This window comes from Pelodiscus sinensis, chromosome 3, assembly GCF_049634645.1.
Source record: "Pelodiscus sinensis isolate JC-2024 chromosome 3, ASM4963464v1, whole genome shotgun sequence".
NCBI classification, from domain to species: Eukaryota; Metazoa; Chordata; order Testudines; family Trionychidae; genus Pelodiscus; species Pelodiscus sinensis.
This window is the reverse complement of record NC_134713.1, coordinates 125,391,602-125,417,826: the sequence shown is the minus strand read 5'-3', so window position 1 is coordinate 125,417,826 and position 26,225 is coordinate 125,391,602. Positions and strand designations below refer to the sequence as shown.

The 26,225-nt window shown below is 44.3% G+C and overlaps 1 long non-coding RNA gene across 1 annotated transcript; it reads left to right on the top strand.

The window, feature by feature from the left end:
- Window positions 1-25,579, top strand: LOC142827969 (uncharacterized). The gene is made up of 3 exons (XR_012902802.1): window positions 1-253; window positions 11,523-11,620; window positions 25,444-25,579. It is a non-coding gene; the product is annotated as an uncharacterized LOC142827969 (long non-coding RNA).
- The last annotated feature ends 646 nt before the right edge of the window (window positions 25,580-26,225 follow it).

The window sequence follows — 26,225 nt, the reverse complement described above, 5'->3', positions numbered from 1 at the left end:
CAGGCCTATGCCACACCCCCAAACCCTCACTGGTTGGTAAGGGTATGCTGGGTGGGCCATCCTTTGATTTTTAGTGCCCTACACAGCCTGAGCACCTGCACCTTCCATCCCCTATTGGGTGGGCAGCAAACTGAGAGGCACAGCCTACTGGAGCTGCAGGTCAGGAGGCAGAGCAGGCATAAGGGGGAGCGGCACAGCCTGTCAGAACTACAGGCTGGAAAATGGAACTGGGGCAGGAAGGCAGAGGATTGAGGTAGGGAGACCAGGGGGATTAGGTCTGACAGGGCTGGGAAGCAGAGCAGAGGGTGGGGAAACCCAGGAGATGGGGGTTGATGAAGCTGGGAGGCGGAGCAGGGGGATGGGGACTAGGAGGTGGAATATAGGGCTGGGGAATTGGGGCTGCCAGAATCGGTACTGCCATGGGCAGTGGTGGCCCTAGGCACACACAGCGTAAGGCACTTACTAAATTTGGAGCACCACTGGTGTCCCAAATTTAATGGTGCCATACACAGCAGCATATGCTGTGTGTGTGTCTAAGGATGGCTCTGAACCCCAGGCCTGTTCCCTTCCCAGCAGTTCCCCTCTCAACTCTCACTACTCCTTCTCTGGACTATTCCTGACTAATAAATAACTCATCTGCAAATTTGATTGGTTCTCTACTCACCCCCCCCCCCCCCTCCAGTTCCAGCTCCCTAATAAGTACATTTAACAAGAAGCAGTGGTATTGCTGACAATACTCATGCTGGGGAAACAAGTGTTACCGCATTCAAGCTTAGCTGTACCTGATAAGACAAACTTGGACAATCATCTTTCTAAGTTCAGACTTCTGAAACCTTGGGCTCAATTATTTCCCTTAGCACATCCATTTTACTTAACATGTTTTGTCAATATGCTGAACCATGGACCAAGTAATGCCCTACTAGAAGGGGAGGAGGGTTCCAAAAAATATGCCTGTGTCTGCTCACACCAACTGAAATCCTTGTTGTCAAGGCACCTGCTCCTGTTTTCAAAGACAATGGGATTTTTTTTTTACCAATTTAAGAGGAACAGAATAGGATCATAAAATGTGCTCTTTTACATTACTCATTCTCCACAGAATTAACTCAGCTAAACAGAGGCATATACTAGTAGCCATACCTGATTCCAGTTATGCATCTAGGCTGTACCCTTAACTTACAATGACCAGATTTATTTTGTATTCTTTGTATAAAAATAAGGCCAGCACAGTAATAGTTCCAAATCTTTACAAGCCCCAGCAAAACCCACTGGTCATAGATGCCATCATCTTCACCAAATAATTCTTCTTTCTGGCCTATCCACTAGCTGGGTCCTCTAACTTGTGTGTTCTGAGCCCTTTCCTGAGGTGTTCCGGAGAGCTTCCTTATTTCTGGGATTCAGCAGTCCATTTCTATTCAGCATACCGCTGAGTGGAGACTTGACCACGTGCTCAACATTAAGAATATGCTTAAAGGCTTTGCTGAATTGGGATGAACAAATAGGTTTTGCCAAGTTCAGACCTCTACTTTTATGCAGTACTGTGCAATCTATTTATAATGGAACTGTAAAGAAGTTCATTTAGTCCATCTCTGTGATAGGCTTGCACTAACTCCTTCCCTATCCTCTGGGTGCATGAGATTTTATTCATAAGGCCCTACATATATAGGCTTGGCTCGGTCTTTAGTACAGTGATTGATCTTTGTGTAAGTATATCCACCCAAAACTTCTTCCACTATTTGATCTGAGGAAGTGGGTCTGGCCCACGAAAGTTCATCATCTAATAAACCATCTTGTTAGTCTTTAAAGTGCTACATAGTCCTGTATTTTGTTTCACCCAAAACAGTGAGTGTTATTCTATTTTAGAACATTCAACATGCTTAAAGCTGATCATTTAGAATTGCTGGAGTATTCGGGGCTAAAACAAGCTGACCTGTCAGTTGCTTAGGATCCAAACCCAGCTGTTGATATTAAATATAGTTATTTAATCAGCAGTTTCCATGACTACCATTTTTCTGCCTGATCTCGCAAAGTTTAGTGCGCCATCATCACTTTTAGTCCCTCAAATCTATTTTAAAGCAATGCTTCTCCTCAAACGAATTGGTTTGTGGTTGTTTGATCAAACAACGTTATGGTTGTTATTACTAGAAACCACTGCCTTTTAGAAGAGTTCTGTTTTAGACAGATTGATTTGAATTGCTGGTGATGGCCTGACATGCCTCAGCAAGAGCTTTCTACAGGGCTGATAAATTGGCAGATTTCAGTGTGAAACCTTCCTAGAGCAGCAGTCCATCTTCCCTGTGTGTTGACTCCCTAATCCCACCCATCGCTGTTGCCTTGGTGAGGGCATGAACTGAATAAATCAGAATTTAGTGAAGTGTCAGATGTGCAGCTTGCAAACCAAAAACCAGGCTGAAGGGAGCGGTTTCCTCCATGTGGAGTCTTAGTTCTGGTCAGATAGTTTCTTTTGGGGGACTCTTCTAGGACGATGTAGGGATAAGACTTTTCCTTCATAATTCACCCAAAACTACCAATTTTACCTTTGTGTCTATGAGTGACAAGAGGCTTTAAGTTCAGGAACTCCAAGAGAAGGGGAGCCTTCTGTACAACTGGGCAAATTTTGGAATTTCCATCCTGTGGGAAATTCTATGGTTTCAAAATTTGATTTGGCAAAAAGGTTGATCTTGGCATTTTTTCAGAAACAAAATGTTCTGAAAATCTTTACATTTATCATTTCAATGCTTATATTATATAACTTAATACAAAGTAACTAAATACAAATCAGGCTTTTCAATAAATTTCCTGTGAAAACTGATAAAAATTACACATCCCGTAACACATTTCAGTTTTGTTATAACAACATTTTTCACAACAAAATGCAAGTCTTCTCCTGCCATCACAGCTACTGCCTCTTGAGGAGGTGGAATACCTATCACAATGGGAAAACTCTCCTGTCAGAATAGGTAGCATCTTCACTAAGCACTATAGTGGTCCACCTTCCCTGGTGGTGCTGCACTGCGGCAGTGCTGTAAATGTAGACAAACCCTTACTGAATCACATCCATGCATGTGTCTTTATCAATCACATTTATAATCTCAAAGAATGAGATCAGGTTCGTCTGAAAAAGCCTGATTTTTCATAAAAAACTAGGTTGACTGGTGTAAAAGACAGGAATATAATTATTTATTGAACCTTGTATCCACTTTCTCATTGTTTTGCCAGGAACAGATGTGACACTAACAGGCCTATAGTTACTCAGGCTTGCCATTTTTAAATAGACGCACCACATTAGCACTCTTGCAGTCTTTTGACATCTCTAATATTCCAAAATTAAAAATATCAGTGGACCAGAGATTTCTCAGACAACCCTTTTATGACTCTGGTGCATGGTATTTAGGCCTATTGATTTTTAAATGTTTATCCCTAGTAGATGCTGTTCAACATCCTTCTCAGTTAATAATGGACTGGAAAGTCCTTCATCTTCTCATTGTGATACATATACATCATTGTGATTTTTTTTCCCTAAATACTGAAGAGAGAGAGACTAGGGACGCTACGTCATTTGCCCAAGGGCACACAGGAGGTCTGAAGAAAAGCCAAGAATTGAAGAGTTAGGGCTTCAGAGTTCTAGACCAGGGCTTGAACTACAAGCTAGTACATCCTTTAAGGCAGTGGTCTCCAACCTTTTTACACCCAAGATCACTTTTTAAATGACAGACCAAGCCAAGATCTACTGCCCCGCCCCTTCCTTGAAGCCCCGTCCTCTCTCTTCTCCTCTCTCCATCACTTGCTATCCCCAATCCCTATACTGCTGCTTTTTTTTTTTTTAAGTTTTTTTCCAACATTTGGAAGACGTTTTTCAACATTTGGAAATGGTGCTCAGCCAGGGTGCACCACGCTCCACGTGGGCTGGTGCAGAGAAGAAGCTGCCTGGCCCGTTGGCTGTGGCCTTCAGCCCGGAGGAGGCTGATCCGCACTCCAGCTGATTGGGCGGCTTCCCCTCTGCGCCTGCCCATGTGGAGCTTGGTGCACCCTGGCTGAGCGCTATGGGCAGCTGTCAGGGAAGCCGCTTCTCTTCGCTCCCGCCCGGCTGCCCTGCGCTCAGCCCAGGAAGCTTGCTCCAGCACAGCTGGAGCTAGACACAGCCTCCCTGGGCTGAGCGCAGGGCAACCGGGTGGGAGTGAAGAGAAGTGGCTGCCTGGCCAGCTAGCCCTGGTGCTGAGTCAGAGTGCACCAAGCTCCACGTGAGCAGGCGCAGAGGAGAAGCAGCCGATCAGCTGGAGCGCAGGGCAGCCTCTTTCAGCTGAAAGCCACAGTCAGCTGGCTGGGGTGTTTCAGCCCTCCCGACCTCCCAGCTCCCACCATTCCTCGCAGCTACTCACCTGTGTTGTTGCTAGGTGAGTAGCTGCTCCTCAAATGAGGAAATCTAATGTAAATGTACTGCGCAGGCACGCAGTTCAGAGAGGGCTCAAGAGCTACTCTTAGAGCCCCTGAGATCTACCGGTAGATCACGAACTACAGGTTGGTGACCACGGCTTTAAGGTCATCTTTTAAGTGCCTCAGTACAGAAAATTACAGTACTCAAACCAGGAGGGCATGACTAAGTACCATGTGGAGGCAAAGTCCAACTCCACTAAGTGCAGTGCCAGCCATAGAGGGAATAGAAGATTTCTCTTAGCTTTGGATACTGAAGTATCAGGAAACAGTGAGGTGTCTAGAATATTGGTACACTTATTACGTGCCTCTGCCGTTTTATCCCATGGCTATCCAACATAAAAATATATAAATGGGCCTAATTTTCCAGGACTTTGCTTCACATGTTCTATCTTGTTTTGCAAGGCAGTCTGCAGAAGCACAGTGAGTGTTAATAGCTCCGTTCGGTATTAGATCATATAATGTAACTATGAACTTATTAGTCATGCTTAGCAACAGTAAAGTAACGGATGTCATAGAGTGCCCCATGTTTTTCTTTTTAGCAGTAGGATTAGTTTTTAATAGGCTTAGATGTGTTGTATTCCTATGGTGACTGGCAGTATCCCTGCCCGAAGAAACAACTTCAAAATCCTAAATCGGCTCAGAGTGCAAATTGGCTGCTGATCCATGACGAATGTTCCAGGGTGGTAGATTGAATGAAGGAGATTTCCATATAATTGCCCAAGATGATCTGAACTAGAGCTTTGAGTCACACTTATGATTGAAAACACAGCAAAACAAAAATTGTCCATTAGAAATTGCTCTACATAGGGTACGTCTACACTACAGCGCTAGTTCGAACTAACTTAGTTCGAATTAGTTAATTCGAACTAAGGCGTCTAGAACTAAAAACTAGTTCGAATTAGCGTTTTGCTAATTCGAACTAGCAAGTCCACATTGAGTGGACTCTGAACAGGGCTTAAGGATGGCCGGAAGCAGTGCCGGCAGGGCATCAGAGGAGGACTTAGAGCGTGGAGATGCTGTCTCAGGCTAGCCGAGGGCTGCGCTTAAAGGGTCCCGACCCCCACCCCGGACACACAGTTCTCAGTGGTGCCCCGCTTGCAAAGAAGTTCTGACTTGGAGTGCCCGGAGTACCCACACTGGGCACATCACACCACTCGGCCATCAGCCCGGCTGCACATGCCGCAGGCTGCCATCTGGGGAGAGGGGCCAATTGGGGGGCTGCAGGAGAGCTTCCACCCCCAGAAGCCCGCAGAGCCAGCCCAGTCCTCCCCATCGGGGGCTCGTACCCCATTCCTCCCTCACCTCCTTCCACTTACCCTTCCCTAGCCCCCCTTCTTATTGATGTACAAAATAAAGATAACGTTTCTTCCAACATTGACTCTGTCTTTATTGAACAAAACTGGGGGAGACTGGGAAAAGGAGGTGGGAGAGGGGAAGAGAAAGGCTGGGAGAGGGGAGGGCAACTAACATGATCAGGGGTTGGGAACAGGTCCCAGATGAAGAAAGGCTACAGAGACTGGGACTTTTCAGCTTAGAAAAGAGGAGACGGAGGGGGGACAGGATAGAGGTCTCTAAAAGCAGGGGTTGGGTGGAGAGGGTGCATTCATAAAAGTTCTTCCTGAGTTCCCATAAAGAAGGACTAGAGGACACCAAAGGAAAGGAATGGGTATCAGGCTTGAAACTAGTAAGAGAAAGTTGTTCTTCAGAAAGCAAATAGTTAACCTGCGGAACTCCTTGCTGCAGGAGGCTGTGAAGGCTACAACTAGAACAGAGTTTAAAGGGAAGTGAGATCAAGTCATGGAGGTTGGGTCCATGGAGTAGTCTTAGCCAGGGGGTAGGAGTGCTGTCCCTGCCCAAAGTTCGTGAAAGGCTGGAGAGGGATGGCACGAGACAAATGGCTTGGTCACTGTCTTCGGTCCATCCCCTCCAAGGTCCCTAGGGCTGGCCGCTGTCGGCAGACAGGCTACTGGGCTAGATGGACCTTTGGTCTGACCCAGGACGGCCATTGTAAGCTCAGGGCTCAGTGTCGGGGGTCTCAGTGGACCCCCTTGATTTTCATGCACACCTGCTCCTGGGTGGCCAGGCTGGCAACTCTCCTGCCCTAGCCAGCCACTTTCCTGTGCCTAGTGCGGAGATCGTGGACGAGGTCCACGATGTCCGCACTAGCCCAGGAAGGTGCCCGCCTCTTGCGGTCCAGGGCAAGCTCCCGGGAGCCGCCAGCCTGGTCCCGGGAAGAGGGGGTGGGTTGGGGGACATTGGGTGGGTGGCTCTGTGCCGTGCCAGGTGCAGGGTCTGCTGGCTGGGTGCTGGCAGGCTTGCACCTGGCACGGGCACCGTAGCCAGCCTGTGCCCCTTTAAGGGGTCCGGGGCCGGGAGGGGGGCATAGAGTTTCCCTGGTGTTGGCCAGAGTGGCTAGCCTCCCACTAGTTCAAATTAAGGGGCTGCACACCCCTTAATTCGAACTAGCTAGTTCGAACTAGACTTAATCCTCGTAAAATGAGGTTTACCTAGTTCGAACTAAGCGCTCCGCTAGTTTGATTCAAATTCGAACTAGCGGAGCGCTAGTGTAGCGCCTATTAAAGTTAGTTCGAACTAATGTCCGTTAGTTCGAACTAACTTTGTAGTGTAGACATACCCATAGTGTTTTGCCTAAGTATAAAAGCATCCTTTTGATTTGATTTTTGGTGTTGCACATTATCCATTACAGAGATGATATTCAGTGTCATAATGTTGAAGCAAGTAGATAAAGAAGTGCTTTCAGCAATAGCTCTGGACTACATGACCCTTTGCCACAGAAAAACCCATGGGAGCAGGATATGGAATACAGGTTGAACCTCTCTAGTGCAACACGCTGTGGTCTGACAACATCCCTTGTACAGCATGATTTTAGTTATCTGAATGTCCACTTATCATGGGTGTTGCCAAGTTTCCTATAGAATCATAGAATCACAGAATTATAGGACTGGAAGGGACCTCAAGAGGTCATCGAGTCCAGCCCCCCGCCCTCAAGGCAGGACCAAGCTCCGTCTACACCATCCCTGACAGATGTCTGTCTAACCTGTTCTTAAATATCTTCAGAGAGAGAGATTCCACCACCTCCCTTGGCAATTTATTCCAATATTTGACCACCCTGACAGTTAGGAATTTTTTCCTAATGTCCAATCTAAACCTCCCTTGCTGTACTTTAAGCCCATTACTCCTTGTCCTGTCCTCAGAAACCAAGAGGAACAAATTTTCTCCTTCCTCTTTGTGACACCCTTTTAGATATTTGAAAACCGCTATCATGTCCCCCCTTAATCTTCTTTTTTCCAAACTAAACAAGCCCAGTTCATGAAGCCTGGCTTCATAGGTCATGTTCTCTAGACCTTTAATCATTCTTGTCGCTCTTCTCTGTACCCTTTCCAATTTCTCCACATCTTTCTTGAAATGTGGCGCCCAGAACTGGACACAGTACTCCAGCTGAGGCCTAACTAGTGCAGAGTAGAGCGGCAGAATGACTTCACGAGTTTTGCTTACAACACACCTGTTGATACAACCTAGAATCATATTTGCTTTTTTTGCAACAGCATCACACTGTTGACTCATATTCAACTTGTGGTCCACTATGACCCCTAGATCCCTTTCCGCCATGCTCCTTCCTAGACAGTCGCTTCCCATCTTGTATGTATGGAACTGATTGTTCCTTCCTAAGTGGAGCACTTTGCATTTCTCTTTATTAAACTTCATCCTGTTTACCTCTGACCATTTCTCTAACTTGCTAAGGTCATTTTGAATTATGTCCCTATCCTCCAAAGAAGTTGCAACCCCACCCAGTTTGGTATCATCTGCAAACTTAACAAGCGTACTCTCTATCCCAATATCTACATCATTGATGAAGATATTGAACAGTACGGGTCCCAAAACAGACCCTTGCGGAACTCCACTTGTTATCCCTTTCCAGCAGGATTTAGCACCGTTAACAACAACTCTCTGACTACGGTTATCCAGCCAATTATGCACCCACCTTATCGTGGCCCTATCTAAATTATATTTGCCTAGTTTATCAATAAGAATATCATGTGAGACTGTATCAAATGCCTTACTAAAGTCTAGGTATATGACATCCACCGCTTCTCCCTTATCCACGAGGCTCATTATCCTATCAAAGAAAGCTATCAGATTAGTTTGGCATGACTTGTTCTTCACAAACCCATGCTGGCTATTCCCTATCACTTTATTACCTTCCAAGTGTTTGCATATGATTTCCTTAATTACCTGCTCCATTATCTTCTCTGGGACAGACGTTAAACTGACCGGTCTGTAGTTTCCTGGGTTGTTCTTATTCCCCTTTTTATAGATGGGCACAATATTTGCCCTTTTCCAGTCTTCTGGAATCTCCCGTCTTCCATGATTTTTCAAAGATCATAGCTAAAGGCTCAGATACCTCCTCTATCAGCTCCTTGAGTATCCCGGGATGCATTTCATTAGGACCTGGTGACTTGCTGACATCTAACTTTCCTAAGTGATTTTTAACTTGTTCTTTGTGTATCCTATCTTCTAAACTTACCCTCTCTCTGCTTGTATTCACTACGTTAGGCACACCTCCAGACTTCTCGGTGAAGACCAAAACAAAGAAGTCATTGAGCATCTCCGCCATTTCCAAGTTTCCTGTTACTGCTTCTCCCTCCTCACTAAGCAGTGGGCCTACTCTGTCCTTGGTCTTCCTCTTGCTTTTAATGTATTTATAAAAGGTCTTCTTGTTTCCCTTTATGCCTGTAGCTAGTTTGAGCTCATTTTGTGCCTTTGCCTTTCTAATCTTGCCCCTGCATTCCCGTGTTGCTTGCCTATATTCATCCTTTGTTATTTGTCCTAGTTTCCATTTTTTATATGACTCCTTTTTTATTTTGAGATCATGCGAGATCTCCTTGTTAAGCCAAGCTGGTCTTTTGCCATATTTTCTATCTTTCCTACACAGCGGAATTGTTTGCTTTTGGGCCCTTAACAACGTCCCTTTGAAATACTTCCAACTCTCCTTAGTTGTTTTTCCCTTCAGTCTTGCTTCCCATGGGACCTTACCTACAAGTTCTCTGAGCTTATCAAAATCTGCCTTCCTGAAATCCATTACCTCAATTGTGATGGTCTCCCTTCTACCTTTCCTTAAGATCATGAACTCTATTATTTCATGATCACTGTCCCACATACTGTCTTCCACTTTCAAGTTCTCAACTAGTTCCTCCCTATTTGTTAAAGCCAAATCCAGAATAGCTTCTCCTCTGGTAGCTTTTTCAACCTTCTGAAACAGAAAGTTGTCTCCAATGCAGTCCAGAAACTTATTGGATAGCCTGTGCCCCGCTGTGTTAGTTTCCCAACATATGTCTGGATAGTTGAAGTCCCCCTATGATTCCATTAAGTTTGTTTACAACCACCACTCCTGGTTCTCAGTGTTCTGTGCTGTTATTTAGCTCTAATTTACCCCAAATATCTTCTAAGAGCCCCATAAAGCAGTGAAAGGGTTTGGTAATGCTCGTTCAGCACCAGTCAGGTCCCGAGGTTCAACCTGTACTCCAAAGTTCATTTTATGGAATTTTCAGGAGTTAAATCACTCTAGCCGAGTAGTCTGGAGAAAACTATGGAGTGGGTAGTGGACAAAGCATCCCATTTGCATAGCATCAGTGTCAGCCGACGGTCAGGGCTCCCTATATCTGTCCCTTAAGACCGGCTGAAGTTCTTTTAAATTGTGCTTGGTTCTGTTACAGCAACTGAAGGAGTCAGGTTAAAACTTAAACAGTTACAGGTTTATTTGAGGAAGCTTATAAATCATATGGTTGCAATGGCTATTGTTCTATTTCTTAACTACTAGTAAAATATAGATCTTAAAAATGGTTACAAAGAAGATAAAGATAGAAAAATAGAAATAATGGTACCAAGTAACAGCTTACTCTATGTGTACACTTAAGACAGAGGACCACATCCAGGTACAATTTTTACCCCCTTCTGTGCCTCTCGACTCCAGCATGTCAGGCCAGGGCCGGTCCCTCAATTCCTAGGAAAGACGAAAATACGAGGTGGGCGTCCCCATAGAACCTCGGGAGGTCAAACACCTAACCCGACCAGCAGGTAGAGGGTAGAATGACACTCAAAGTGAGTGTGTGCTGGACCTATCTTTTATACTCATGGGGTCACGTATTTCTCTTTCTTGTCTGTCATGCCAAATGGGGCTGGTCTGTCTTTTGTGAGACCAGTTCTTACAAGGGAGTTGTGAACTTAATTTACACTTGTAAGAGAGATAACTAAACTGGAATTACTGGGGATTCTTTTCTCAGTGGGAAATTCCTCTCCCAGGGACTGTGTGTGTGTTCGAATCAACATAGGTGCCAGCCTGACACTTCTTGCAGCCCCGAGCTTAGCTTATTTCCTTAATCGTTACTCAGAGTTAGAAACTCGCATATCCTGGTCAAAGCAGATCAAAACTTAATGGCTATGCTGATCTTCTTATTGTTCCTTCTCTGCTCTGTATTCAGACATCTCAGAGGGCAAGCAAGATTGTTTGAGATGGGGGGGGGGGCTGTCTGGCTACAATCAGGGACTCAAAATCAATGTCACACTCGAATTTTCAAAGACAGAAGACTTCTTTGCATGGTTAGCCATGCCTGGACTCTGCTGCATTGGTCCACATCTCCCCAGCAGCCTGGCTTTTTCATTTTGCCCCTGCTTCAATCTGCACCACCAAAGCCTAGGAGAATTAAGACACGATTAAGCAACCAAACAAGATGAGTGTTTCTAGGGCTTCAGGAAAGGGGAAATGCTGCTACTGAGAGTACCTTTCCCTTCCATTAAATCATAAGAGTTCAACCTGGCTAGACGCCCCTCTGCACATGCAAATAGAGGCAATGCTTAAGGCTGATGTTTGTACAGTGTGTGTAAATTCTGCACCTGCCAGAATTTTATCATGATGCAACCATCACACTTGTGAGGAAAATAGAGTACGAGATCAAAAACATTTTGAAAGTAGCAATTGATTAAACAGATACAAAGCCCTGCACACACTGCTCACTTTACAATGAACTTTCACCCGTTTCTAACATTGTTAAACAGTATTATTTTTCTTCTAGATCACACCATCTCAACACTAGTAATACATGGTATCTTCCATTCAAGAATCTTAAAGTGTTTTACAAAGGTGAATGAGCCATCCCAATTTCCTGGCCTGGTAAGTAAACAGCTATCTTCCCCCTCTGTAAAAACTGGAATATGGGAGGTTAAGTGATTTGCCAATGGCTGCTCAGGAAACCTGTGGCTGACCCGGAGCTAAAACCCAGATTTTCTGACACGCTGGCCTCTGTTTTAACTAGCTAATGTTCTTCTCACACAATGTGTTTCACAAATTGTATTTATTCCCCAAGTCCTAAACTAAAGTTCGGGTGTACATACAGATGCTAGAAAATGAGGTAGCGCTCTCAACTGCTCCTATTATGAAAGTGTAAATGCTGTTCTCTTTGTATTCCCAACCATGCTAGAGTGGAAGTGTGGAAAATCTTATGTGAAAAGCCTGTTCCCATGTTTTTTGTGCTTTGTGGCAAGGTTTGATGTGTTTTGAAAAGGAATGCTACCACAATCACTCTGACTGCAGGCATCTGCTGCTTTCCCTTTTACTTACAGCCCTGGCTTGCATTTATAAAAGGAAAGATAAAAAGGTTTTATTGGGTTTTGAATACACCGTGCTAAAGGTGAACATTCCTTATTATAGTGCTAACATTGAAACAAATGAGTTTTAATGAACAGAGTAGAAATAATAGAATGGGCCTCATCTTCTTGAGCAGTGTTGTTCACTCATAGCTGGCTATCAGCAAGCCCAGGCAAAGGCAGACAATGAGGAAATCCGAGATTTAAGCAGAGATTTTTTTTTTTTTTTAAAGATTTTTGCACTTTCAAATTCCTACTGAACTATGCTGAGGGAAAGCACAATTGGGAGAAATGGAAAAAAAATCACAGCAGTAAATGCCTCAGAGGATTTTTTGTATTGACACCTAATGAGGCCAGCTGTGCATGCTGATGATTTTTGAGTAGTTGCTCCTGTCAGAGGAGTGGTACAGTGTGTGAATGGTTTAAGTCAATTTTTAGTAACCCCAATGTAGGGAAAGGTTAGTTACTTCTCTACAGCTAATGAATCTCACTCAGTATAGTGAGGATTTGTCTCCAAACACAGACCCGCTCAGGAGCCAAATCTAAGCAGAACTGAGATAAAAGTTCCAAAAATGAATCAGTTAAGAGACAACACATTTTAATTGTCCCCTCTTCCTCTGCCCTTCCCATAAGAGTTCAAAAAGCACAAGACACAGAAAAAGAGAATGATATAGTCCATGACAGTCTCAGATGAGCTAAAACAAGTTGTGAATATTCATTTTTCCTTCTTCCTCAGAGAGGAGTGGCAGTGCTGCAGTGACTGTGTGATCAGCATGCTAAGCTTGGTTGTGATCTAATTTCAAATGAAATAGCACGTTTGCATTTTCATGCCCATTAGTGTACTTAGTAGTGTTCCATACTAGTAGTGCAATAGCTGCTAGAGGACCCCAGTTGGGATCAGAGCCCCATTCAACTAGACTCAGAGGGTACGTCTACACTACAGCGCTAGTTCGAACTAACTTAGTTCGAATTAGTTAATTCGAACTAAGCTAGTTCGAACTAACGCGTCTAGAACTAAAAACTAGTTCGAACTAGCATTTTGCTAGTTCGAACTAGCAAGTCCACATTGAGTGGACTCTGAACAGGGCTTAAGGATGGCCGGAAGCAGTGCCGGCAGGGCATAAAAGGAGGACTTAGAGCATGGAGATGCTGTCTCAGGCTAGCCGAGGGCTGCGCTTAAAGGGTCCCGACCCCCACCCCGGACACACAGTTCTAAGGGGTGCCCCGCTTGCAAAGAAGTTCTGGCTTGGAGTGCCCTGAGTGCCCACACTGGGCACATCACACCACTCAGCCATCAGCCCAGCTGCACTTGCCGCAGGCTGCCATCTGGGGAGAGGGGGAATTGGGGGGCTGCAGGAGAACTTCCACCCCCAGAAGCCCGCAGAGCCAGCCCAGTCCTCCCCATCGGGGGCTCGTACCCCATTCCTCCCTCACCTCCTTCCACTTACCCTTCCTTAGCCCCCCTTCTTATTGATGTACAAAATAAAGATAACGTTTCTTCCAACATTGACTCTGTCTTTATTGAAAAAAAACTGGGGGAGACTGGGAAAAGGAGGTGGGAGAGGGGAAGAGAAAGGCTGGGAGAGGGGAGGGCAACTAACATGATCAGGGGTTGGGAACAGGTCCCAGATGAAGAGAGGCTACAGAGACTGGGACTGTTCAGCTTAGAAAAGAGGAGACGGAGGGGGGACAGGATAGAGGTCTCTAAAAGCAGGGGTTGGGTGGAGAGGGTGCATTCATAAAAGTTCTTCCTGAGTTCCCATAAAGAAGGACTAGAGGACACCAAAGGAAAGGACTGGGTATCAGGCTTGAAACTAGTAAGAGAAAGTTGTTCTTCTTGACAAAGCAAATAGTTAACCTGTGGAACTCCTTGCTGCAGGAGGCTGTGAAGGCTACAACTAGAACAGAGTTTAAAGGGAAGTGAGATCAAGTCATGGAGGTTGGGTCCATGGAGTCCTATTAGCCAGAGGGTAGGAGTGGTGTCCCTGCCCAAAGTTTGTGGAAGGCTGGAGAGGGATGGCACGAGACAAATGGCTTGGTCACTGTCTTCGGTCCATCCCCTCCAGGGTCCCTAGGGTTGGCCGCTGTTGGCAGACAGGCTACTGGGCTAGTTGGACCTTTGGTCTGACCCAGTACGGCCATTGTAAGCTCAGGGCTCAGTGTCGGGGGTCTCAGTGGACCCCCTTGATTTTCATGCACACCTGCTCCTGGGTGGCCAGGCTGGCAGCTCTCCTGCCCTAGACAGCCACTTTCCTGTGCCTAGTGCGGAGATCGTGGACGAGGTCCACGATGTCCGCACTAGCCCAGGAAGGTGCCCGCCTCTTGCGGTCCAGGGCAAACTCCCGGGAGCCGCCAGCCTGGTCCCGGCAAGAGGGGGTGGGCTGGGGGGCATCGGGTGGGTGGCTCTGTGCTGTGCCAGGTGCAGGGTCTGCTAGCTGGGTGCTGGCAGGCTTGCACCTGGCACGGGCACCGTAGCCAGCCCGTGCCCCTTTAACGGGGCCGGGGCCGGGAGGGGGGCATAGAGTTTCCCTGGTGTTGGCCAGAGTGGCCACCAGGGAGACCTGGGGAGGGCTAGCCTCCCACTAGTTCGAACTAAAGGGCTACACAGCCCTTAGTTCGAACTAGCTAGTTCGAACTAGGCGTTAGTCCTCGTAAAATGAGGTTTACCTAGTTCGAACTAAGCGCTCCGCTAGTTCGATTCAAATTCGAACTAGCGGAGCGCTAGTGTAGCACCTATTAAAGTTAGTTCGAACTAACGTCCGTTAGTTCGAACTAACTTTGTAGTGTAGACATACCCTAAGCTCTTGGTCTCTTTACATTGATTTAACTGTAGAAGCATCTACACAACAATGTTCACCATGACAATTTAACTCTCACGCTACATGCATCTAATCACCCCACTTCCGCGAGAGGTATAGTGAGGAGGCCAACGTAGTTAGGTCAATGCTAGTGTAGATGCTGCATTGCTTATCACTTGCTGCTGTTTTTGAAAGCCTGCCCCTGGACTGACAGTCAGACTTCAGCTGCCAGAGCTCCTCACTGCCCCGTGTAAGTGGGTGCAAGCGTGCCTAGTGAGAACGTGCACCGCCAACTCAAGGGGCATAGTGTGGACACAAAGAGGCAATTTAATGTGGTGGCTGTAGGTCAAACTAACTTGAGTCTACTTAATTTTGTAGTTGACATACCCCCAGGCTTGTCATATTAAGACATGTGCTAAGATCTTTGGGGTGGGGCTCATGTAGACCCATTGGGTATCAGATGGGCACTAGATTTAGAGGTGCATGTTAAAACTCTGTCAAGAAGAGTTTCATTAACACAAAAAAATAATTACATCTGAACTACTTAGGGATTTAGACATCTCAGAGGGCAAGCAAAATGTCCAGCATTTTGAACCGCAAAGGTGAGATCTGCTCAAGAGCAAACCCACAAATCCCATCTCTGGATTTGTGCAAGCAGACCCTTGCACTTATGTTGAATGCCATAGAAGTCAACACTGCTCCACTTGAGTGCAAGGGTGTGAGTGTGAGGATCCAATTACAGGATCACAGGATCACTACATTGGCACAAATGCTTTTATTTCAGCTACTGAGTATTGGTCAGGGTGAACCAATTTTGCAGACAAGGAAGCAAGAGTTCTTAAAAACTTCTACCCTTCCCCTTCCACTAGAAGGAAGGGAAGTCATTTAAAATAGCACTTCCAAAGTTAAAATTCAAACAGGCGATGCTCCATTCATGAACAATGGTTTGGTTTAAGGGAAGGGGTACATGGCTTCATGAGCCAGGGATGCAAAGAGTAGGTGGGGTCCCCAGGCTCACTACAGGCATTTCAACATGGTCAATGTTAATCCACTGTTTAGAAAAGAAAGTCCCTGTTGCAGCTTTCTGAACAGTCCTTTAAGAATAAAGATTTGAGTATCATGCACCTTCCCTGGCCAGCCAACATCAATGTCAGTGAAGCATCCTCAGCAATCTACCAGCGGTTGCAGAACCATAGGAAAATAGCCCTTTCTGTCACTATACTCTGTGGCAAGGTGATCTTTTGCCAAAATAGGGATACACGTTATCTATCCATCTACCACAGTTCATCAATCTAAAATCCATCTGTAAATCCATCCACTATGTCCTGCACTCTGCCAAGAGACAGGGGCGGATATAGGGCAGGGCGAACGGGGCGGCCGCCCTGGGGCCCGCGCTTCAGAAAGCCCCGCGCATGCGCCGTAGTGCCGCTGCGCATGCGCACGGCGTCACTGCGCATGCACCGTGGTAAAGGGGGGGGCCCCGCGGAATTATGCTGCCCCAGGCCCCGCAAAACGGTCATCTGCCCCTGCCAAGAGAGTCACAGTCCTTCATAGAAAGAGTGATTAATGGCCCAGCACATTTACATAACCCCCACAATGGATATACTAACTCCAAAATGGCTTCCCTCCGACTGATAGCAACCCAACATTCCAAGTCTGCAATTGCCACTCTTTTCTCCACTGCCAGTGTGGCTCTTGTTCCGTGTCCCTGTGCCGGTGACTTGAGGTGAGCGCAGCACATATCTAGGAATGTGGCCTTCTGCACCCAACAGACCTGCAGCCATTGTTCATCATCCCAAACTGACATTGCAATTGAATCCCACCACTCATTGCTCATTTCTTGGGCTTAGAAGCAGCACATGTGTCATGTGCAGGTGCTTCACGAATGACACCAACCATTGGTTTCACTAGGTCCCACAGCAATCCATCCTCCAGGAAGTCACCATCTTCCTTGCGGTTGTTCATGCAGCTCTGTAAATACTGGAGGATCATGAATCCTGTGCTTGCCATGCTCAGGACCACAGTGCAGAGCTGTGCAGGCTCCATGTTTCTGTCAGAGATGGTGGACAGCAACAGGTTAGAGGGATTTTCAAAAGAGGGGTGACAATTATGGGATACACAGGTGGCAGGATGGAACTTGACCCCGCTGTCCCAGTTACCCCTGCATGATTCATTTCTGCCACAGCGTGAACTGCCAAAAGCTCCCAAAACTCAATGACCTGAATAGTGGTGAGTTGCACAATGACATCTACCAAAACACACTCCTAGTTAATATGCTGAGTGATGCTGCAAGGAGCCAAGTATGCACATGCACAAGTGATATACTCACTGTGGTGGTTGTATGCTGATGTAACCTGCATCAGCAAAAGTTTGTAATACGAACATAGCCTTAGAAATGCTCATGTATGTTCCCTGAGAGAGGGTCTGCTACCATGACAACAATCAGTCTGAACTGGAGCAGATCTAGTCACAGGGTTGCTAGAAAACTATCCAGAGACAGGACTGCTCAACCCTGCATTTAAAACACAGACAGTCTAGGCTCACAAAGTTGCTTGTGACCTGGAACAGCTCTGCACGTCAGGACCCGCTCTGCTACAGGGTCATATGTCTCTGTAGAAGACTAAGACTCATTTTCTTTTTTGTGCTCCTAATGGGTTCCTTATGTTAGGCAACACAGAGCAGAGGTCAAAGCTCCTGTTCTGGGTTTAATTCCTGGCTCGGCTCTGGAATCGGAGCTCCGTGGACTGAAGACTTCCAAACCATAATGTCCCCATCTGTAAAATGGAGTTAGTGACTATTTTTGTAAAATACACTTAGAGGAAAGGTGTCATCTTCTTTAATAAAAACCAGACCAATGGTTTCTCACTTTGACCCTGGTCCTGTACCATTCAAGTCTATGGCAAACCTCCCAATGACTTCAGAGAGGGTAGGATCAAAGCCCTGACACAAACAATTGGGCCCTCAGTTTTGGGGGGTCATAGTTGACCTCAGACCAACTCATTGCTTAACTTTTGGTGACTGGTGCTATATAATGTTTTACGTGGTAATAAAGCATCCTTAGTACAAAAAGTGGAAGCAAAAAGAGATGTCTTTGCCTTAATCTGTCAGCCTGTTACACTGGTCAGGATGTCTCTTCATGTTTTCAGGTATAAGCAGACCTCTGTGTGATGAGGGTTCGAAGGAAACTTCCCTTCTAGGCAGACTATTGCATAACTTTCCAGCCCGCTTCAAGAGTTCTACTGAACAGTTTTGCAAACTCCTGCATTAGCTTGAACTAGTTATCTCAGTCTAGATCACACGCTCATCAATAGGTTACCAGAGTTTGTAACTAAAGGAAAGAATTCTGTACTATGTTATACCTCCCTGTCTAATACCTACAGATGCCCTTTATCTGGGTATATTCATAAACCTTAGTAGCAGTTTTAATAGACTAGTAAAAGTGGCCCTGTATAGTAATGTCACTGCTTTCTTCTGGTGGGAATCTACTCTTGATATCACACTGGTCCTTGGGAGGGATTTTCCAAGGCACAGGAGTAGTAACAGACCACGTGCCACTCTCACATGTCTGCTGCATTGATCAAAAAAGCTACTACAAAACCCAAGGACACTGGATCCCAGAGCAGTGCAATTAATGAGAAAAGAGTCACAAAAAGCAAGATAAGCTAGCAGTTGAGGATCTGTCACACCTAAGGTTGGAGGAGATTTCTGCAGAAGGTCAGTCATTGAAACAAAGGGTGTGGGCATTCTGCAACAGAAGTGGTTAGGAGATTAATTATCAGATGTTATGCACAGTAATCTATTTTTAATATACTTCAGGCTCACTTGTACAAGTATCTAGGTTTTGTTACTTACTAAGAATTCATTACAACCTTTAGCTTAGCCCACTCTTTTATAGCCATTAAATAAAAATAAATGGAGAGCAAACTAAGAAATCTGCTGTGGCCTCTATTTAACATGCATTTTGACCAATTTCCACCTGCTGCGGTGGTAGGTGGCTGACATATTCCTTTTAAGCAGGCATATTTGGTTTTAAAATGCTATGGAAGAAATACAGCTGTGTGCACCTGCACACAATAAAAATCCATTTTTGTCCTTTTTATTGTCTGTAAAGCACCAGGAGAATTGCAGACCAATTATAGTAATGGGGAAAAAAAAGAATCTTGTTAACAGAAGTTGAAAGTGGATATGCAAAGCTGACTCTCAGAAATATGCACACATTTAATTTGCAGCAATAGGTGCATGGATTGAATCAGGATTACAAGGACTACCTCACCAAAACAGAGTCATTTCTCTCATTTTCTTTGTTCATACACTTCAGAGAAGACTTACAAAATAACTACTCTTTCCAAATGATCTCTGCAGAATGCACAAGCTACAGTGTAAATACTATAAAAAAGTAGTCAATTGCCAAATATGTTTTGTGCTATAGGACCTAGAAAGTGTTTCCTCCATTGATTGCCAGGCCCCGGAAACTTTGTGAAATGAGAACAAATGTAGAAGAGCATGTCCAGGAAAAGATATGGGAGATTGTTCAGGAAAGAGAAAGTATGTGGCTATGATAGACTGGAAAACCTAGGAGTGACTGACTCAGGGCCATTAATCATCCTTATACTTTCAGAGTGAAATTTCATTTTGTGGCATTTTAGAATTACTGTGAGTCTGGATGGAGGAGGCTGCCAGCAAAGTGGCCCCACAGGGGCTCGGGATGGGATGAAAAGTGACATTAACAGTGCTGCCAACTTTATCACACATGTTACAATAATTTAGTGTTACTAATTAAGCCCCAGCTCTTAGAGTTTGGTGATTATATGAAAATCTCAGTTTTCCTTTAAAACAAAGTAAGTTTCTAGCCTTCATAGTTGCACAGAATAGAGTCGGCACTAGGCATAAGCAGACTAAGCACTTGGTTAGGACCCCAAGCAATTCAAGAAGATACCTATTCATTTTTTATTAGAAGAACTTGCCCATTTTAGTACGGTGGGGAGCAAGAATATTCCTGCTTAGGGTCCCCAGTGGAGTAGCACCATCAAGGAACAATTGAAAACATGAACTCTAAAAGGTTCAGCAAATCAAATGGCAGATGAAAAGAACCAGGCATTGATTTATGAGACAATCTCCAGGTGTTTTTGTTGGTTTTTGTTTTTTTGGCCCTGACTTGTTTTTGAATGTCTGAGATTGGTGCTGTTGCACCTGGGTTATCCAGGATTGGGACCAGGACCAGTAGATCCAGGATTACATTCAGGGGAACCAGAGACCCTGACACTCTGTGCAACTGTTATGAAAGGCCATGGCTGCTATTCTCATCTATGGCCTGGGGCAGTGGAAGCTGAAGGATTGTGCTGGAATGCTAAAAACCTATCCCCAAGTTTAGGGCTGAGTTTTCCCTCACCTCAGCACTTTTTGCCAAGTTTGCTAGTTTTATAGGAGATTGATACAATAGGGACGGGACGTGTGGTAGAGATGAGCAATATTTCTTATCTAGGCCGTCATGAAGCTTAAAATTCTGATAGTTTTCCCCCTCACTGAGTCCCTAGAGATGGCCTCATCTAGAAAGCTGAAAAATCCCATTTAAAGTCTCCTGCAGCCTAAAGCAATGTCCAGACACTCATCAGTCTAAAGAAAAGAGAAAACACAAAAAAAAACCCTAGGAGACTAGATTCTCAATTATACCAAGGCCCCTTTACACCACTTCGGCAGTGTAAACAGGCCACAGGGCTTGGGCTGGAGTCTCATACGCATAAGACCTTTTCACGTAGACTGTCCATTCCTCAGATAGGCTGCTCTAATGCATCCCTTTAAGAAACAAAAACTCAGTGTTACTTTTTGTTTTCATAAGACACCGAGTACGCAATCCTTCCTCTCAGTCCCAGATAAAATTAAACTTTAATTTCTGTCTCAGTGCCAGGTGGCATATTCAGCTGCCTTGTGGCTCCTCTGCAGCAATCCATGTCCCCCCAGAAGAGTTCTGGGTAACTCAGAGTTAGTCTTGGGGGCTGAGCAGCAGCACACGCCAGCATACTCTCTACATCACCTTTGGGAAGGATGCAGTGTGCTCCCCATTTTAGGCACTTAACACCCACATGAGTAGGGCCACACTGTCTGTTGGGATTTTAGCCCTCCTCTACATGGAGTGTCCAGCTTCTTACAACCTTCCCTTTTCTGGCCTGGCAGAATACCAGGGGCTGGCCAAAATCCCCTAATAAAAATCAAGAACTACAAAAACTTTCCTTCCACACATTATACTGACTGCTGAGGCTCTTCCCTTCATGCTTCTCGTCCCGTCGTTCTATTTTATTACCCTTGTCTTTGCAAGTCACAGACTTCCCCCTGGTATGCAATTTTTGGTCATACATCTGGTCCTTAACACAATACAGAAATATCAGCTGATTTTTCTTGCAGCCCAATGAGCTTTTAATCCTCTCAGCCCTATGTTCCATTATGGATCTCTGAAGATTTGTGGGTAATCCTACCTCCAAATCATTTAAAATGACCCTGCAGAATCAGACAGCCCCATCAAGTTTCAGTTCAATACTAAGCTTTCTTTAGGCCATTCCTAGTCTCTATCAGATCCCCTTTTCTGCCTGAGCTACAGCCTTTTATTCCAGCTGTTGCAAATCATCCCCTTAAATATAGATGGAGGAATAATTGGTCTATTAACAGGGTTCTACCTGTCACAGATTGGGGTCTCTACCCTTCATCACATGTCTCTTCAGGTAGGAGCACGATCTCCAAGCTTTCACATTATGGGATGAAATATGAGAATTGGGGATGAGTCCTAGTAGCAGCCAGTAACCAGGTGTGCTTGGGGCAGCCCTCACTAGAAATGCAAAGGTTAGGGCAGGCTGCAAACTACCCAAGATCCACAAACCTGGAAATCTCAGATGCCCATCGTGATTATCCAGTTATGTTGACACTCTCCTCATACCCTATGCTACCAACACCCCTAGCTACCTTCAAGACACCTCTGGCTCCCTGAGGAAAATATAGGACATCAGTAATCTTCCTGAAACACCATCCTAGCTGCCATAGATGTAGAAGCTCTTTACACCAACATTCCACACAATGATGGATTACTAGCTGTCAGGAGCACTATCCTGATGACTCCACTACACACATGGTGACTGAGCTTTGTGACTCTGTCATCACCCACAACTATTTCCAATCTGGAGGCAATCTGTATCTTCGAGTCAGGAGCACTATTATGGGCACCTGTATGGCCCCACAATATGCCAACATCTTTATGACTGACTTCAAACAATGTTTCCTCAGCTCTCGTCCCCAGCACCGTTATTCAACTTATGCCACCTTATACCAGAAACCTACCAAGTATTATATTTACCTACATGCATCTAGCTTCCATCATGAACACATCACCCGATCCATTGCTTACAGCCAGGCCCTAAGATACAACTGGATTTGCTCCAATCCCACAGAGACAAACACCTACAGGAGCTCTATCAGGCATTCTTAAAACTGAAATATCCACTTAGGGAAGTGAAAAAACAGATTGACAGAGCCAGAAGAGTAGCCAGGCATCAGCTTCTTCAAGATAGGCCAAAAAAACAAAATAACAGAGCACCACTAGTCATCTCCTACAGCTCCCAACTTAAATCCCGCCAGTACATCATTAACAATCTGCAACCCATCCTGGAAAACAATCCCTCACTCTCACAGGTTTTGGGAGACCAGCCAATCCTTGCTAACAGACAGCCCCCTAATCTGAAACAAATTCTTTCCAGTTACTGCGCACGCACCTCAAACATACTCATGCAAGAATCAATCCCTGCAATAAACTCTGTTGGCAACTCTGTCCACGCATCTATACAAGCAATATCACCCAAGGACCTAATCACACAAGCCATCACATCAGCGGCTCATACAACTGCATACCCTCTAATGTGACATATGCCATGAAACGCCAGCAATGCCCCTCTGCCAAGTATATTGGCCAAACTGGACAGTCTCTACAACAAAGGATTAATGGACACAAGTCAGATATTCAAAATAGTAACACACAGAAACCCGTAGAGGAACATTTTAACTTGCCCAGACTTTCACTAATGGATCTAAAAATAGCCATTCTTTTACAAAATAATTTCAGGAACCAACTAGAGAGAATCTGCAGAACTGGCCTTCACGTGCAAATTTGACACATTTAGCCAAGGACTGAACAAAGTCGTTTCTTGGATGGGCCGTTATATTCAACACCCAAATGACATTAAAAGCTAAGTATCAGACACTTACAGCCTGCTCTATAAGCCTCATTTAGCATGAACACTTTAATTGACAGGGTTTTTTCTCCACCTTCTCTCCCCTCTTTTTCTGCTTTATAATTGACCCTCTATGCCTCTTGCTCCATATTTGTCACCTGAAGAAGTGGGTTGTGCCCACGAAAGTTCATGAGACCATATGTATTTTTGTTAGGTCTCTAAGATGCTACAGGACCACTCGTTGTTTGTTAAGCTTTTTCTTTCTTTTTTTTTTCAATTGGTCACCATGGGATTTGTGCCCAATAACCACAAATTGATCACACTGATTATGTAAGCAGAGCATGAGCACAATGTATGCACATAAACATGCCCAAGTTTCTCCCCATTCCAGCTAGCTGTCAAGGAAGGATTTATTCAGACCCTGCTTACATCTGAAATGTCATTAGGGAGTGCTCCAAGCTGCAATCACTTGTGTCATGTGAAGTCAAAAGGTCTCTGCTCTAGGATTCTCATTTGGGTCTGGGATCTGTCTTTCAAGTGTATCCCATACATTTCATGATATATATGTTTGCATATACTCTTAGCCTATATTCCAGATTCGATAAACTCTGTTAGAATTTTCTTAGGACTTTTTTTAAATGTTAGGAATTGCATAGTGACAAGAATCTGTGTGGAGCCTAGCTCATTGCTTCCTTGTCTCACTCTACAGATTCTATGAATTACAATCACCAACAATCCTTTTATATTACCCTATGATATTAGTCTGATATATTTATCCTAAAACAGGGACCTATGCATTGGAGCTCACTAAGATCTTTGAAATATCTTTGGAAGGTCTTAAACAAGCCAAACCAAGGTCAGGCAAAAACGTGCTAGAAGAATATTGGAAAAATGATTAACTGATTTTTTTCTATACTCCACATCTTAACAGTTTGTCTTAATAGTTTTAAATTTTGTCCAAACAAATTGTGCATAGCTCACTGGCCACACATGCTGAAACAATGTTGGTTGGGGATTTTTGTGGGGACAGGACCAAAGGAGGAAGCAAAAGTTAGGCTTATAATGAAAAAATGAGACAACTTTAACTATGAGCAGCTGCAGCCACTTCATCATAAACTTCTAACCAGAACTGAAGAACTAAAATCCAAACAAGCATGTTAATATAACCATATACTGTACATGTGTTATTTCTTTCTTAAACCAGTACAGAAAGATTGCATTTTCTGTAGCCCAAAGCAAAATATATTGGGTTATTACAGCTCTGCAGTGCCATCTAATGATCCTGAGAGGCGTCCATAAAAACTAAACTTCTATAATTTTCACTCTTGCAAAAGAGATTCATGTGAGACAATTAATGAGGAAAACAGGGCTTTCATGGAGAGTATAAAGTAGTTAAAAATTACTTATTTTTTTCATCCTAGCTAGAGTAATCTCATTGTTCAAATGCCTTCAAAGTAAAAATAGCCACCATTTTAAATCAATCACTGACATTCTAAAAAGACTATTTTATTTTAACAAAAAGGATATACTGTGTAGCAAATCCATCATGGAAAGTCTACAGTTTCTTTTTAAAGTCCTTATTAATTTAGTTATTTTTGAAGTTCATTCTCTTTATTGTGTGATATGGTCAACGGATAAAACAAATCATGTATATCACATTAACTTGTATTTTGTACATTATAGGTGCCCTAAAAAGTGCAAGGATTACTTTTAATATTGACAATGAATTGCTTGGGAATGCTAAGCATTCCAGGACTAAGAAAATTAAGGTACATTAAACAAAATCTGGATACCTGCAGAATTAGGAGCTTTTATTCAAGCTTATAATGTTGCCCACATTATTGGTAGTATTATTCCCTTAAAGTTTCCAATCAGGTCAGGTAATATGTGTGTTGCATGTTTTGCTTTGAATTCTACAAAACACATGTTAAGACACTGTCCATGTGCTGAAGTGTCTATTAGTTAATTAAGCCAGTCTGAAAGAGTGAGAGAAATTAAACAGTAGATGCCCGTTTTCTGTCCCTCTTTGTCCTTCACACCAAGAAATGGAGATCATTTCCTTCACAGCCAGCCAGCATCACTCCCAAGTCAATAGATAAAACGGATCGAAATATGAGTGGAGTATGATTCAGAGCACGCCTGAGCATTTTCACTGTCATGAAATATCAGCTAAAAAAGTTCTGTAGAAGCCAAAACGTTTTTCAGAGACATTGGTTTCCACTAAATTTCTGCAGGGAAGGTTTTGGGGTGAAGGAAGAGACAGACTATATAGATAGGGATTTAGCATAATAGCTTAGACATATGGGACCCCCCTAATTTTACCCAATTTGAATCTTTTTCAGATGAAAAGCTCCAATCTGAAAAAGGCTGAGGGAGATATTTGTACCACTGTTTCTTACAACACCAGATCTGCAGCCTTCAGCACCAGCAAAATAAAATGAGAATTACCCAGCCCTGCTGACAGAATTCCATTTTAGTGAAATCATTCCCAATGGGAAATAAAAATGAATTTTGAAACCTCAAAAGTTGCCATGAAATCAAATTGCCATCCTCCATCCAGCACTAGTCTTCGTGCCCTGTGCATAGGCATGGCATACAATCCAATGGTGCCCATGTGGGATCGCTCAGCAATCATGTGGAATTCTCTGAAGCGTTGTCAAATATATTAGGATGGGAATGTCTTGTGGCAAGACTTTTGGTAAAAAGCCAGAATTTACACACAGTTTGGCTGGAGGAAAATGTTCACATTACTGTTATCCAGATAGTCACCTCTTCCCCTAGACACCTCCCTGCCTCACCTTGCTTCCCTCCATTAATGGGCCATTCTTCTACAAAAGAAAAAAAAAATCCAGTTTTCCTGTATCCCAACCCCACAATGTTGCTTTGGCAAGAATGTCATGCAGTGGTGACATCTAGTGGAGACAAGTAACAAAACCAATCAAAAACCTTATTTGTGAAAATAATTTACAGGGGGTCCCCATTTTAAGTCCAGGTTACGTTCCTAAATAATGCAATTTATAGCGAAACAACTGATAAAGGGGAATTAATACCCATAAGGAATAAGTAATTAGCTTGAGAGACGTTCCTAACACATACAGTTCACACACACGTGTATATACATATA